Consider the following 16851-nt stretch of genomic DNA (forward strand, 5'->3'; position numbering starts at 1 on the left):
ATGGTATATCATATGAAGTATTTATAATGTCTATCATATAGCATATGACCAAGCTGGGATTTGAATTCAGAGCCTGGGTGCTGTCCCTTAGATTTGCCTCTCAATGTTGGCTCAACCACTGGAGCCACAGCTCCCTTCTGGCCTTTTTGTGGTTCTGTGGAGATAAAGAGTCTTCAAGACTTTCCTGCCTGCCACCCTCACATCTCAGGCTCCTGAGTAGCTGGGCTTACAGGAGGAGACACCAGTGCTCAGCTCCTCCATTCTTCCCTTTTCCACCATTGCAAGATGGCCTCTGGTGCTAATTGAGCCAGGACAAGCCACAGTATGGAATGCTATAATCATTTTCCTTCTAGCACTTTCCTTGGATTCAGACCCTCCTCTTTCTCTGTTTGCAGTGAAGAGGCTCCAGGAAAATATACCCAGGAATATCATCACCTATCACACTGGCAAAATGGCACTGCTGTCTGTTGACTATTGTGGCTCTGTTAGGGACGACAGTTATGCTAACAGTGATTTTAGCAGGTGGGTGGCTTTGAATGGCCAATGTGTGGCTTAGGCCCCGGGACAGGCACAGAAAACAGAAGACTGATTATAAAGCAAATCCATTGTCTGTTCGTGAACCAAGCAAAAAGCCGCATTCCAGAGCACAGCCTGTATTCTTCCTGTCCAAGAGAGTGGATTGGCTTTGGGAATCAGTGTTTCTATTTTTCTGAGGACACAAGGAACTGAACGTCCAGTCAGGACTTTTGTGTCTCCTTTGGAGCCAATCTGGCCACCTTTGACACCATCCAGGACCTGGTAAGAAATGCTTTTGGGGTTCCTGTTCTCTGTGACATGCTGAAGACACCCCACCCCAACTTGGAGAGGTTGTGTGAAGTTAAAGGGTTGGGCGCCAGGAGCTCACGCTGTCATCCAGCTACCCAGGAGGCTGAGATGGGAGGATCGAAGTTCCAAGACAAACTGTGCAAGAAAGTCATGAGACTCTTACCTCCCAGGAAAAAGCTGGAAGGGGATTTGTGTTACCGCCTTGAGCACAAGAGCTCAGGGACAGGAATGGCAGGGTGGCTTGGTTTTAAGAGCTTGATAGCATGCAGGAAGCCCTGGGTTCGATTCTTCAGTACCACATAAGGCAAAAAGATGGGAAGTGGAGCTGTGGCTCAAGTGGTAGAGTGCCAGCCCTGAGCAAAAAGAGACTCAGCGCCCAGGCCCTAAGTTCAAGTCCCAATATTGGCACAGATATGCAAACATACACACACACACACACACACACACATACACACACACACACACACACACACAGAGGAAAGAGAAAGAATAATTCCTTCTAATAAATAGCTTCTCAGGAGGTTAAGATGCGAAGTCAAAATTCAAAGCCAGCCTGGGACAGGGGAAAAATAAAATTCATCTGAAAGACAAGGACTCTCATTTTCAACTCATTCTGTTTTATTACAGAATTTCTTGAAAAGACACAAAGGTTGTGATCATTGGATTGGACTTAGAAGAGAATCCTCAAAGCACAGCTGGAAGTGGGCAGACAACACAGACTTCACCAACTTGTACGTTGTCAACCAACTTTTGGCTTGTTTGTTTGTTTTGGGTCAGGACTGGGGCTTGAACAAAGGGCCTGGGTCCTTGTCCCTGAAGTTTTGCTCAAGGTTAGCGCTCTACCACTTGAGCCACAGCGCCACTTCCAGCTCTTGCCAAATAGTTTACTGGAGATAAGAGTCTCATGGACTTTTCTGCCTGGGCTGGCTTTGAACTGTGATCCTCAGATCTCAGCCTCCTGAGTAGCTGGATGACAGCTGTGAGTCCTGGAACCCAGCATGGATTTGTTGTTGATGTTTTATTTTTCTGCATTTTGGAAACAGTTGAGCCTGAGTGAAGGTCACGTCTAGGGAGCCCACAGGTGACCGTGGGTCATGAATGAATGCGTGGTTAGTGTGACTGGGATGGACAGGTGATGGACAGATAGGTGGCATTCACACCAGGACTTTGAGAATGGAGAAGAAATGCAACTCAGTCAGCAGTGCTCATCACCAATGTGAGACGACCGCTGGTCTATTCTGGTGAAACTCCAGACAGGGGCCGGCTTGTGGCCTGGTGCTGGAGTGCTTTCCTCGCATGCACAAAGCTCTAGGTTTGATTCCTTTGTACCACATACATAGAAAGAGCCAGAAGTGGCACTGTGGCTCAAGTGGTAGAGCTTCAGCCTTGAGCCAAAGAAGCTCAAGGACAGTGGCTAGGCCCTGAGTTCAAACCCCAGTACTGGCAAGACAAAAAAAAAATGACAAAAAAAGACAGGCAACAATCTGCGCTCTGGTGGCTCTCACCTGTCATCCTAGCTACACGGGAGACTGACATCTGAGAATCAGGGTTCGACACCAGCCGAGGCAGGAAAATCCATGAGACTCTTATCTCCCATGAACCACAAACAAAAATAAGGCAGAAGTGATGTTGTGACTCATAATTGGAGAGCAGGGCTAGTCTTGAACACCAAACCTCAGGGAGAGACCAAGCCCCGAGTTCAAACCCCATACCTGACAAGAAGAAAGAAAGTATGTACCCAAATGTGAATGCTGCACTGTTTCTGCTTGGCTCTAGGGTGGAAGCGCAAGGCCCTGGGGAATACGCTTATTTGGATGAGATTGGAATTAGCAGCACCAGGGTCTCCGAAGAGAGAAAGTGGATCTGCAGCAAACCAAGCCTCTACGCCCAGTGTCCAGCTGCCTCCAGCTCTCTCCTACCCCATGACTCCTTCTCTACATACTGTCTGCTTGTAGCTGGAATCCTAATAGCTCACACTACAATCCCAGCTTTGCAAAACACTGACATCTAAGGACCTGGGTTCAATGCCATCCTCGCCAGGAAATTCTGTGAGACTCTTATCTTCCAATAAAGTTTCAGAAAACTCGAAATGGCACTGTGGCTTAATTAGTAGAGCACTAGCTTTGAGCTGAAAAGCTCAGGGGCAATGCCCAGGCCCTGAGTTCAAGCCCCAGGATTTCCCAAATAAAATAAATAAAGTTTATAACAACTTTAGCGTTGCTACTGGGAGACAAAGTTGTGGCTTCTCTGTTCTGGGGTTCATGGAGCCAGGGGGTGTCAGAGCCCACTGGAAACACGAGTCATTCTCCAGTGACACACGTGCATGACACGGCCAGGCGTGAAAGGCCTGTGCTATCAGAAAAGATTGGGATTTACACATTTCCCACCTGAAGCTCATTCAGTTCCTGCTTTCAGTTTCACCACATCTTTACCTTCAAGGAATTGTGAAGAAGCGTTTCCCCTCCCCATGTTAAGTTAGAAAAGCAACACATCAACTCTCTCTCTCTGTATGGTATGTGTTTGTGTGTGTGTGTGTGTGATATTTCCAGCATGCACTTTATTTCTCCCAAATTGATTGTCATTATCCAAAGGTGCAGGCATGTCTGAATCTCTGTATTCTGTATGTGTTTCTGCATACGTGTGTATGTGCATCCATGTGTGTACCTATCATTTTGTGTCTATCCAATTATGTATGTATGTCTGCAGAACTCATCTGTCTTTATCTACATCTATGTAATATGGATGTATGTATCTACCTATCTGTCTCGAGAAAAAGATCACACAAGGGGAGAGAGGATTTGGGTGTTTGTTTCTATCTAAGCCTCTGAAGTATTTAAAACTTATTTTGTATTTCCTTGCTAAACTCTATGTGGAACAGTCTCATCTATTAATTGGGAAATTAGATTGAGTACCAGTGCTCACTCCTGTAATCCCAGCTGCTCCAGAGGCTGGGAGCTGAGTGTGGAGGTTCAAAGCCAGCCCGGGAGGAAAGTCTGTGAGACTCTTATTGTCAATGAACCACCTGAAAACCGGAAGTGGAGCTGTGGCTCTAAAGGTAAAGCTCATGCCTACAACTTCTTGGCTCTGAGTTCAAACCCCAGGACCACAAAACAAACCAACCGAATCCAACACAAAGAAAATTCTCCACAGCTACCAAATGTCAGCTGAATCTGTCATTTTCTACTAGGATTGGAACTCAGGTCTCTACATGGCTCTGCTCAGAGATTAATCGTGTGTGAGTGTGTGTGTGTGTGTGTGTATGTGTGTGTGTGTATTGGGCTTTGCTCTGTTAGTGGGATTTGAATTCAGGGCCTTGCGCTCTTGTTTACTTTCCCCCCCCAAAGACTGGTGCTCGGCCGCTTGAGCCAAAGCTTCCTGTGTGGATTTTTGCTGGTTCATGGGAGATAAGAATCTCACAGGTTTGTCTCACCTGACTTTGAACCTCCATCCTCAGATCTCAGCCTCCTGAGTACTCCTGTGACAGGCGTGAAACACTCACACTGCTCCCTGCTCATTCTGGGGTCACACACACACACACACACACACACACACACACACACACACTCAGCTGTCTAGGGAAGCCTTGGTCTCTGGCCCAGGTGGACTTGGCAGGGAATCTACCGCCCCCGTGTGGGCGCAGCGCGCGGCTGCAGCGTGCAGAGTGACAATGTCCCATTTCCACAGGAGACCAGGAGAGTAGAGACGCCATGGCCTCTGCTTAGGCCAGAAAGGGTTGCAATCCCCTCTCCTCCCTCCCAAGGCCTTTTATTCTGCATGTTTTACAAGGGACCTGGAAGAAACCTAAGAGCGGTGCTGATGGCTCAGGCTTGTCACCCCAGCTACCCAGGGGCTGAGATATGAGGAGCACAGTTCAAAGCCAGCCTGGGCAGGAAACTCTGGGAAACTCTTATCTCCCATGAACCAGAAAAAAGCCAGAAGTAGGGCTTTGGCTCAAGTGATAGGGTGCCTGTCTTTAGTAAAACAGAAAGCACTCAGGCCCTGAATTCAAGGCCCAGGTCAGGCACAGAAAAAAAGAAAAAGAAAAGGCATAAACCTACTAAAGTAAAAAAAAAAACACAAAAAACAGAAAGCAAAAAACAAAACACACATATAGTGTCTGAGATACAATCGCATGCAACTTGCACATGAATTATATTATATACAATATATTCTACAATATGAATTATGGATAATATATTATATAACGTAATAAAATACAATGTATTTCTAAAATATATGTATATATAATATAATTGTTTTTCAGTCCTGAAGCTTGAACTCAGGGTCTGAGCACTGCCCTTGGGCTTTCACAAGACTTGAGACACAGCACCACTTCCGGTTCCTTCCATGTGTGTGGTATGGAGGAATTGAACCCTGGTCTTCCTGCATGCTAGGCAAGCACTTTACCACTAGGCGGGGCACTCAACCCAGAGTTCAACTCTTATTTAAAAGATTTTTAACAAAAGCCCTCCCTGATCTGTTGATTGCAGAATATTTCTAGACTAAAATGACTGCTAGTTTATTGGAACTAAAAAAAAATTGCCTGGCTTTTTGTTTTGCCTTGGTTTTGTGTTCGTTATATATTACATATATATATTGATACTATATATATATATATATATATATATATATATATATATATACGCTTCTGATTTTTTGTTTTTAGTCCTGGAAGATGAACTAAATCAGGAAGACATTTCCCATGTGTGTGTTGGACAGAATCAACCAAACATTGTCCTGATTATTTGCACAGTGTCTGATCAATTAGACAGAATCCATTCATCAGGAAATCTTTTATCTTCTTTCCTCTTTCCTGGAACATGAGAGATTGCCGTTCCTGCCAAGGAGCCAAAAGGCACTTGTTTTTCTAAATGATTGAGCTAAGAATCTTATTTAATCTAGCCCAAGACACAGGCTCAATGGAAACGGATGGCTTTGTAGACATTCTCGGTTTTATACCATGGTCATATTTGTGTGTGTGTGTGTGTGTGTGTGTGTGTGTGTGTGCCAATTCTGGGTCTGGGAGGAGATTGCTTTGATTCTCCTGGAATTTAGAAATTGGTTGTGGATATTCTTTTCTGTGCTAATTTCAAAATCCCTTGATTATAGTTGCTAGCTGTCTGGGGTCAACTGTAACTTCTGGAGACATCTTATGTCACAGGAGGGAAAAGCTCGGGCACACATTCAGCTCTCTTCCAGAGAAACCAATCGTATTGAAGAGCTAAAAAAGTGGCCCCATTCTGAAGCAGCAACCGTCTTGTTGTTTATGTAAACTGTGAGTGACCCAAAAGTGCACATAAATTAAAGAAACAGAATTGTGGTGCCATTAAGTCCCAGGAACTGACCTGTCTGTGCTAAAATTAACCAGAACTGGTGTAAATTCAGGGGATGGCATTTGTTTTCTAAAGCAGAAGTGTAAATTCAAGGGATGGCATTTATTTTAGCTCCCACTTCCCTGAACGGACCCTAACCCCTACCTTATCTCACTCCAGTAGCTGATTGCCCTGTTGATGTAAGTCTGTGGTCTTTGCCTTTAAAAGCCCTGTAGAAAAGCTGTTCCGGGCTTCTCCTAGGCTCCCGCTGTACGGGAGTATGGGACAGAGGCCCAGAGCTAGCCCGCCTGAATATAGCCTTCCTCTTGCATTTCGGAACATCTGACTCTCGGTGGTCTCTTGGTAGTCGTCTTGAGACTTGGGCATAACAGTTGGTGCCGGGGCCAACCAGCAGCAAACCAGGGTTCGCAGATTGGGGTTCCTGAAATAGGGGACAAGGACTAGGAAGAAATAGAAGAGAGACAGACACACCGGGTCCGGGATGTCCGCAGTCCAGGTAAAGACTGCCCCGTTTATTTTTCACTCCCGCTTCTTCCCTCCTTGAGACCCAGGGAACTTCCAGGTGTTACATTCATATGGTAAATCTCAGGTCATTTAAACAGAATAAGGCCAGAAAACAATAAGACAATAAAGCCATTGTCTGATGCAAATCAAGGTACAGTTTGATTCCACGCTGGCTCCCAAAATATCCCCCGTTTTTATTTTAAAAGAAACACAAGTGCAATTTTTACTCTTTTCTATACCTCTAATTATCCTGTCACATTTTCCAAAAATGACTTTGGTCCCTTGGTCTAACAGGGATTGATGGGCGGAGATTCAGCTTCTGTGACTTCTTCAAGCTGACTCGGGGGCGTTGTCTCTGTGCTTGACCAGGGACCTTAAGAAGCCTAGCCTGTTTTATCAAGGGGTTGCAAGGATTAGATATTAGGAACAATAATTTACTCCAAATTAGAGATCATATTTAACATTTAACAACTGCACAAACCATCTTTGGCTACAATAGTGTAGCTTACATAGCACCCATTTGCAAAGGCTTTTTCTTGATTGTCTGGGGAACTAAATTTCTGCAACCTTAACAATGCTTCAGTTGTCAGATCTAAACAGATTAATAGAGACACAAGCCTCAGATCCACAAACTTTTCCTGAATTTGTGGCTGGTGTCAAAAAAATAAAAAATAAAAATTTCGCTCAATTAGGACTTTAAACTACCCACTATCACAGAAGATTGACAAGTTCCTGCCCAGTTATGAAAGGCACGGGCATTAGTAAAGCATGCTTACAAACTATTCTATGACCTCCCGGCTCTGATTAATTTGACTGGCCAAGCACAAGTGACTAAGATCTGACACCATCTCTGCCATCCAAGCAGAGGCTTTCGTGTCCCAGTAGTGTCTCTCCACACAGGGATAAACATGCCATTGGCATTTCACTTTGTTGGTTGCTGTATTGGAACTCAGAGTCTGGGCGCTGTCTCTCAGCTCTCCAGCTCAAGGCTAGCACCCTGCCACTGTGAGTCCCGAGCTTGGTGCTTGAGTGCTTCCCCCCAGCTTTTCAGCTCAGAGCTAGCACTCTGCCACTTCAAGCTCCAAAGCAACTCTGTCCCAACATCCTGCTGGCAGATTAGACACCACAGTCTCACAGGGACTTTGCTTTGCCCGGGCAGGCTCAAAGCTGCGGCTTTCAGATCAATGAGTCCTACAAAAGGCCACGTTACTCCAATTAAAGCAACAAGGTGGTCAACACAGAAATAGTCTCTAAGCATGAGCCTGCCTAGAACTTGATGAGGGCCAAACTTACATCTGAATGAGGATCTGCTGTCCTTGTCCATGGGCCTGCTGGAGATTGCTATAGAGTAACTTACAAGAGTAAGCTGAAATAGCAATTAAGCAACCATTTTGATAGTCCTAATTTTCCTTGTTTCTTTTTTAGAAACAAAACTTTAGGACAACTTTACTTTTAAATTTTGTTCAGAAACCATTTCTACTTTTCTTTAAAACTTTTACACTTTTTAACTTAACCTCTTAACACTTTGGTCTTTATTTGCATTTGAAAAGCCTTTAAGGCTGAAGGAATTCCCTTTGCCTCCAGGCCCCCTAGGGCCCAGGTCACTCCCTTTGCCTTTGAAGAAACTTTTTGTATTATTCTGCAGTTTAGATTATTACTGCCTAGAACTCCATCAACAGTTTAAACTCAAATCACAGTTTTTCCCTAATGCAAGAATTACAAACATCAGTGCACCAAAAGTTCTCATCAGACTTCCAGTGTCAGTCTGCAAGAAAAGACAGATAGGCAAAGTTTCTGACATTAATGAACAATTTTACATTTAAATCTCTAAAATACATGTCTCCAAACTTTAAAGGTAATAAATCCCAAATTCCCTAATACCTCTGGGTTAAACAGGATACAATGTTTACAATGTAAACAGCTCTAAGTATTACAAAACCAGATTTTTTTTTACCAATTTCTCTTTAAACCAATGTAATAATCCTTTGAGACATTGTAAAACATTCAAACCTAATATCATTTTTTTTTTGCCAGTCCTGGGCTTGAGCTCAGGGCCTGAGCACTGTCCTTGGACTTTCTCAAGGCTAGAGCTCTACCACTTGAGCCTCAGCACCACTTCCGGCTTTTTTCTATGTATGTGGTGCCGAGGAATCGAACCCGGGTCTTCATGCATGCTAGGCAAGCACTTTAACCACTAGGCCAAACTCCTGGCCCCTCAAACCTAATATTTTTCTTGAAGTTTTAAGCTTAGAGTTACCCAATTGTCTTTGTGTTTAAGTATAAATTTATCCATTGTTTTATACAGCATGCTGACAATTTAACCTTGAACATGTTCACTCACTCATTCACACACATTCATACTCAAAGATCATAAAGCGCGCAAAATTAATATCGGCCGTTCATTTTCCGGAAGTTTCTGTCAAGAGAATTTTGCCAATTTTACTCTTACAGGTGAGAACCAGGTTCAAAACAAAACTTTTTGCAAGGCAACTTAGCTGGAATTTATTTTTCCAGGGCTTGTTACAACTGCAGACATGGGGGAGCGGCCATGCTAGGCCCAGAAATGTTCAAATAAATAACAAGGATGTGTGCTTGAGTATGCACAGAAAAACCATAAGGATCCATACTTAGAAATGGTACCAATTTTAAAGACAAAACTGGACAAGGAAAAATATGTAACACGAACAAGACAGAGAAACGGAGACTTTTAAATAATCAGACATTGACATATAACAAGAAAATTGGACTCAATCAGATACACTTAACACATAAAACATGAGCTCAAATGACTGTTTTCACCAAACAGTTATTTTTAGATTTAGACATGTCTTGCTGGTGGGACTCTCAGGTATGCCTTGTTATCGACAAGAAACTCAGAAGGGGAGGGGGGTCAAGGCGTCCCTTGACCACCCAGGCCTCTATTTTAGGCCCACAGTGCACCTTTACAAACAAACAAACAAAAATAAAATAAAATAAAATGCAGACTTCTACTTACCTCTGGAGGCCTTTGCTTTTCACGTGGGCATCTTTTACAAAAAAGGTTATTAAGAAGAGGAATGGTAAAGACAAAATAATGTCACATATTAAATTGTGTAGAGTCAATGAATATGTTAGAAGGTCCCTACATAATAGTAAAAGGAGGAGAAACACAGCTCATATGAATGTGTGGAACAAGTGGATCAGTAGCAGTCCCAATTGACATGCACAAAAAACTCAGGTCCTTCCCACGTCGCAGGATGCACCACTGGAGGGTTGGGGGTGTAGGCCCAGTGAGTCGCTGCTTGGATGGCCACTGTCACTCTCCATGATCCGAACGCAGCATTCAGGCAGCCAGCGGGCGTCATTTTCTCCTTGTGAAAAAACACATACATGCCCTTGACCCCAGGTTAGAACAGGATCGGGTCCATGCCAAGCACCAGTTAGGGGATCCTTCCACTTTACTAAGGCAAAAGCACGCTGCTCTCTTTTTTCCCAGAATCGCTGAGCAGCAGATAAATTATTTGAATCCAAATTTAAAACAAATAAAGCATGATTAAGTATATTCACAGGGGTAGCAGGATATGACTCTCCTTTCTGTATTTTAGCAATTTGATGTTTTAATAATCCATTAGCTCTCTTCACGATGCCTTGACCTTGAGGATTGTAAGGAATGCCTGTAATATGAGTGATATTATAGGAATGGCAGAAGGATTGAAATGCTCGGCCTGCATAGCCAGGGCCATTATCTGTTTTTATTTGCGAGGGAGTCCCCATCTCAGCAAAGCATCAAATGCAGTGAGAAATACAATGTTTACTGGCTTCCCCAGCAAGGGGGGTGGCCAGGATAAAATTAGAATAAGTATCTACAGTAACATGAACATATTTTAATCGGCCAAATGATGGAACATGTGTGACATCCATCTGCCAAATGTGATTAGAAAGCAGTCCTCGTGGATTTATACCTAAATGAGGAGCTGGTGAAAAAGGGACACAGTTGGAGCAAGTCTTAACTATTTGTCGTGCTGCTTCTCTAGATAATTTAAACTGTCGGCGCAAGGCTCGACTGTTTTGATGGTGGATAGCATGTGACTGCTTAGCAAGTTCAACCTGAATTAAGTAAACTCTGGTGGCAGAGTCAGTAACTGCATTGCCCTCACTTAAAGGGCCAGGAAGATTAGTGTGAGCTCGAACAAAGCCAAAAAAACAGGAGTGGTTGCGAGAACAAAGCAAAGTTTGTACTTGGCGAAATTGGGTCTGAATATTGGAGTTAGTAGTTCCAATAAAGGGAACAGTTTCTATGACTTGAAGAGCACGAATTACATATTGACTGTCTGAGTATAAGTTAAAGGGCTCGTCTTGTAACAGGACGAGTGCTTGTAAAACAGCCTCTAATTCCACCTCTTGGGCGGAGGAAAAACCCGTAACCCAAGATTGAGTTTTCCCATTAATGGTCAAAGCAGCCGTTCCATTAGAGGGTCCATCTGTAAATACCAAAGCGGCAGAAGATAAAGGCGAGGCCCGTACTATGGAAGGAAATAGAAACGTATGACACACAGCAAATTGGAGAAGTTTGTTAGACGGGTAGTGATGCAAAATGTTTCCCGTATAATTGGCCCAAGCAATGGCCCAAGGATCTCAATGGACGAATAGCCAATCTTGTTGTTGTAGATTATATGGGACACAGATAAAATGAGATTCCTGACCTAAATATTTACGGGAATCCACTCGGCACATATGTATCAGATTAGCTACCAATTCGTAGTAGGGGGTCAGCACTTTGCCGGGTGTTGATGGTAGATAAAGCCATAAGTGGGCCATCCTGCCACAATACAGCAGTTGGGGAGTGAGAAGTAGCTAAAATATAAACTCCCCATGGTTTAGAGTAGTCACAATAGGTCACTTGTTGCTGGGAAATTGCCTTTTCTACAATTTGGATGGCCCTCCTGGCGTCAGGATTTAATTCGCGCAAGGATGTAGGGTTGGTATCTCCTTTTAAGAGATCAAAGAGGGGTTTTAACTCTCCTGTGGACAGCTTTAGATAAGGCTGAAGCCAATTTATATCTCCTAAGAATTGCTGAAAATCATGAAGAGTTCTTAAGTGTGAAGTTTTTAATTGTATTTTTTGGCTTTTAAAATAGTGTGGGCCTAATATATGGCCTAGATACGTAAAAGGGGGGTGTTCCTGAACCTTTTCAGCTGCTATTATAAGGCCAAAGAGGCTCAGATCTTGCTTTAGTTGTCCAAAGGCTTGTCGTACGACGATAGGGTCAGAACAAGCCAACAAGATGTCATCCATATAATGAACAATATAAACAGAAGAAAATTTTTCACGAGTGGAAGAAATGGCTCTAGCTACAAAATTTGACATAAAGTTGGGCTATTTGCCATGCCCTGTGGAAGCACAAGCCAGTGATATCGCTTCATGGGTTCTTTAAAATTAACAGAGGGGACGCTGAAGGCAAAGCGCTTACAGTCTTGAGGCGCCAGGGGTATAGTATAGAAACAATCCTTCAAATCTATAATAATCTTATAAGTATCCTTTGGGATTGCCATGGGTGAAGGCAAGCCAGGCTGTAGGGCCCCCATCAGTTCCATGGTCGCTTTCACCTTTCTCAAATCCTGTAACAGCCTCCATTTACCTGACTTTTTCTTTATAACAAAAATTGGAGAATTCCATGGAGAGTTAGAAGGGGCCACATGTCCCAAGTCCAGCTGTTCCTGTACCAGCTGCTGTACTGCAATGATCTTTTCTAGTGAAAGAGGCCACTGTTCGACCCATACCGGTTCTTCAGAGAGCCAATTTATGGGATCAGCATGAGGGGCAGGACAAACTACAGCCCCCGTTAAAGAATACCCTAATCCTTGTCTCGTAGGGTGAGACTGGGGTTGGAGTGGCTCTAGCTCCCCCTGTGCTGCTCGGCCTAGTCCCCTAAAGTGGAGGAGGCCTTGATCAAGTAACTGCTTAGTGACCGCAGCACTAGGACTAAACATATACACTCCCATTTTTTCCATGATATCACGACCCCATAAATTAATTGGCAGATGATCCAGGACAAATGGCTGAAAATGACCAGAGTGCCCTTCCTCATCTCTCCAAACAAGGATCGCACTGCTCTGCTGTGGGTCAGTTGCTTGCCCAACCCCCTGTAGGGAAGTCATAGAGGTTGTCAGGGGCCATTGGGCTGGCCAATGTTTTTTAGATATTGCAGACACATCTGCTCCTGTGTCTAATATTCCTTTAAAGGGCTTTTCTTGTATAAATATAGTCATCTCAGGCCTCTCTTGTTTTATGCTTTGTACCCAATAGATATCAGAAGATCTAAATCCTCTCTGTCCACATGGGGAATTAGCAGTCTCCCCGGGAGGTAAAGGCACAAGTATTAGTTGTGCTAATTTTTGACCGGCTGGGATCGATACCACGTGTTTCGGGGCAGAGGCCATAACTTTGATTTCTCCAGTAAAATCCTGGTCAATTTTGCCAGGTGTAATCTGTATCCCTTTAAGGGCTGAGCTACTTCGCCCTAACAGCAATCCAGCCACTCCCGGGGGAAGGGGGCCGAAGACCCCCGTGGGGAGAGCTTGTGTCCCCATCTCTGGGGTCAATACTGAGCAGGTGGAGGAACAGAGGTCCAATCCTGCACTGCCTGGGGTGGCACGGAGGAGGCTGGAGACTGATCTTGGGGGGTTGTTAGAAGATGCACTTGTGGCCGAGAAGAGGGAGGGACTGCCCCATGGTTTTCCGGGGCCAGGGGCTGGCCCCTTCTCCAGTTTCCCGAAAACGGGCGGCCATTGCGATTTGTTGCTGACTTGCAATCTTTAGCCCAGTGCTTCCCTTTACCACAGCGTGGACATGTGCCAGGTGATTTTTCTCTCTTTAACCTGGCCTGGCGTGGGCATTGCGTCATCCAATGTCCTATTTGTCCACAAGAAAAGCAACTCCCTGGGGTCTAGCATCCCGAGAATGCCGCTGACCTCTATATTTTAGAAATTCAGTAACAGTCTTTCCTTGAGGAGCGGCGGCTAAAGTAAGGCCTTGTACATGGGAGGGTCCAATATCAGCACACAGTGAAATAAAGTCCGTGATTCCTCCCTTATTCCTATGGGGTCTGATAGCCGCCTGACAGGCGGCGTTGGCATTTTCATAGGCTATGTGTCTAACTATAATCTTCCTTGCGTTCTCATCTTGTACTAGGCGGTCTGCTGTCTCCATTAATTGAGACAAAAATTCTAGATAAGGTTCATTCGGTCCCTGTTTAACTTCTACTAGATTTTTTGTACGATTGGAATTGCGTAACCTTTTCCAAGCCTCTCTCGCCGCAGCATTTATTTGTAAATAGGCCTCCTTTGCATAACCCAATTGATCTTCGGTGTTTTTATAGGTTCCCTCTCCTAACAACTGATCAAAAGTGTAAGGCAGGTTCTTAGACCTATTTGTTTCAATTTTAGCCCGACACTGCAGTGAACTCTGTCTCCCATAATAAGTACTCTCCTGCACTAAGGCATGCTCTGGCAAGCCGCTTCCAGTCATTTGGGCATGCAATACCAGCACACGCGGCCTCCAATATTACTTGAGTAAAAGGGGCAGTCGGCCTATATTGGGAGCAGGCACTTTTTAAATCCTGTAATAGTTTAACAGGAACAGGTTGATGGTATACTTGTTCATCATGATCAACTAAACTAGGGAAGCATCGAGGCCCTGAAATATCTTCCCTCTCTCTAGCAGCCTGAGTCAGGTTTAATTGCGATGCTCTGTGCCTGGTTGTAGTGCCTGTTAAAAGGGACTTGTTGCTAGGGCCTTTAGGCTTGCCTAAAGGTTGAAAAAGGGATTGGGGCCGTAAGGCTGCAGCCGGAGGCGGTGGGTGTGAGGGGTAAGGTTTAGAATCAGACACCATAGTGGCCTGAGGGTCATATTTCTTTCCTACTTCTGGGGGGGCTCTCTGCTCCATCCCCATTTTCGATAGAAAATGTAGCATTTCTTCTAACTTCTTCTCCATCGTAGCCATCCGGCCCTCCATTGACTTACCATAACTTTCCTCCTTGATATTCAAACCTGAATTCTGATACTCAATATCTACTGGTTGTTGTTCCCTTTTCAAGATCTCACTTAGACTCTCTTGGGCTGCGGCATATGGCTCAGCCTCAGGTTTTTCAGAAGGGTCCTTTAACTCATAAATTTCCCGTAATTCAAGATTAAGTTCAGCATTCTCATGTTGAGGATCTATGCATTCATTTACTAAATTCCATACATCAATAGCCTCTACTGGGGTCTTTTCGGGGCCATATACATTATAATATTCTTGAATTCTTTTTCCTATCCACTGCCAGGTTTTTTGGAATTCCTCCTCTATAAACCTCGGGCATGCCTCCTCGACAAACTGTAGGAAGCTCTGAAGCACCCCTTTTTCCACCCACGTTCCGTGGGCTTCAAATAGGCCTGTTAAGATCGGTACATATGACCTATGGCTATTAACTTGACCCATAATTTTTACTCCTGACTATACACTCTCTTAAGATCCTCTCTTAATAGTCCTACGATGTGTTACTCACCACAGAGAGGGGTCCTTCACCTTCGTCCCAGATTTTCAGGGTCCCTGTTCGGGCGCCAGTTGCTGGGGCCAACCGGCAGCAAACCAGGGTTCGCAGATTGGGGTTCCTGAAATAGGGGGCAAGGACTAGGAAGAAATAGAAGAGAGACAGACACACCAGGTCCGGGATGTCCGCAGTCCAGGTAAAGACTGCCCCGTTTATTTTTCACTCCAGCTTCTTCCCTCCTTGAGACCCAGGGAACTTCCAGGTGTTACATTCATATGGTAAATCTCAGGTCATTTAAACAGAATAAGGCCAGAAAACAATAAGACAATAAAGCCATTGTCTGATGCAAATCAAGGTACAGTTTGATTCCACTCTGGCTCCCAACAAGTTGGGGGCTCGTCTGGGATAGCCCCAAAGACCCCAAGACCCCAGTCCCTGAAAGTAAGGAAACAGCACTGTTGATTTGTCTTGTCCTGTCATCTGTCTGTCTGTCTGTCTGTCTCACTCTGGCTTGAGGATGGCCGCTCCATCTCGTATTTCTCGTAGGGATTGCCAAAGCAGACCTGCTTGTACAGCAACCCTGGAGGGACTGGGAGACGTCCCACACCCTCTGCTCGTAGAAGGGGGTCCCTGCAACCCCTTCCTAGTAAATTGGTACTTGTAGGGGATAAGTCAGTCCGGTTTTTGACCAGCACTGACTGGGAAGTCTCCTAACCAAGACTCAACTGGCCCACCTTGATCTTGGGTCTGTTCCTTCTGTTTCTCCACAGGAGTCAGCAGACCAACATGGGAGATCTCCATCTAGTAAGTCTTTCAAGACTCAGGCCTGTGTGTATTAGGTTTTCTGTTTTGTTGGAATTGCCTTACCCCTTGTTATTTTGTGGACTGAACGACTGACGAGACTGAAAACCATGGATAATACTCCATCTAGCCCTTGGATTTGACTCTTGCTCACTGGAAAACAGTTAAGGAAATAGCTCAAAACTGAAATGTAACCATTAAGAAAGGAAAAAGAGACGTTATACCCGCCTGTCCTCCAGGGAGGGAGCACAGAGACATTTCCCCCTTTGTACTCCCCACCCCAGTTAACTCCATCTAAGGCAATGAAGGAGAACTTTGAAAATGAAAAGGCTCCAGCTGTGCCCTCCGCTCCAGGGGTCCCGCCCAGTCAACTCGCCAGAGCCTAGGAGTTACACCTCCTCCTAATTCTGTCGCCCTTCCCCTTTGCCCTTTAGGTCCTGAGGATGCAGATAGCCGACAACAGTTCCATTACTGGCCATTTGCTACTAGTGGCCTTTACAATTGGCATACTCAGAAAGCCCCTTTTCTGGGAAACCCCAGGATTTAATTCGCTTGCTTGAAACTGTTTTCTTTACCCACCAGCCAATCTGGGATGACTGCCAGCAGCTCCCGGCAGTTCTGTTCACCACCGAGGAACAGAACAGGATCGTAGAAAACGTCAAGAAACTAGTCCCATGCCCCACGGGAGACCCCATCACAGACCCTTACCCAGAGCCTTCCCTTCTGAACACCCCAACTGGGACTACAATAAAGCAGGAAGTAAGGAACGGCTCCTGGTCTATCGCCAGGCTCTTGGCAGGTCTCAAGGCTGCAGCTCGCAAGCCTACCAATATGGCCAAAGTTTAGGATCTAAGACAGGGTGCCACCGAGAGTCCAG

Source organism: Megascapheus bottae, chromosome 37 (genome assembly GCF_031878675.1).
Source record: "Megascapheus bottae isolate mThoBot1 chromosome 37, mThoBot2.hap1, whole genome shotgun sequence".
NCBI lineage: Eukaryota > Metazoa > Chordata > Mammalia > Rodentia > Geomyidae > Megascapheus > Megascapheus bottae.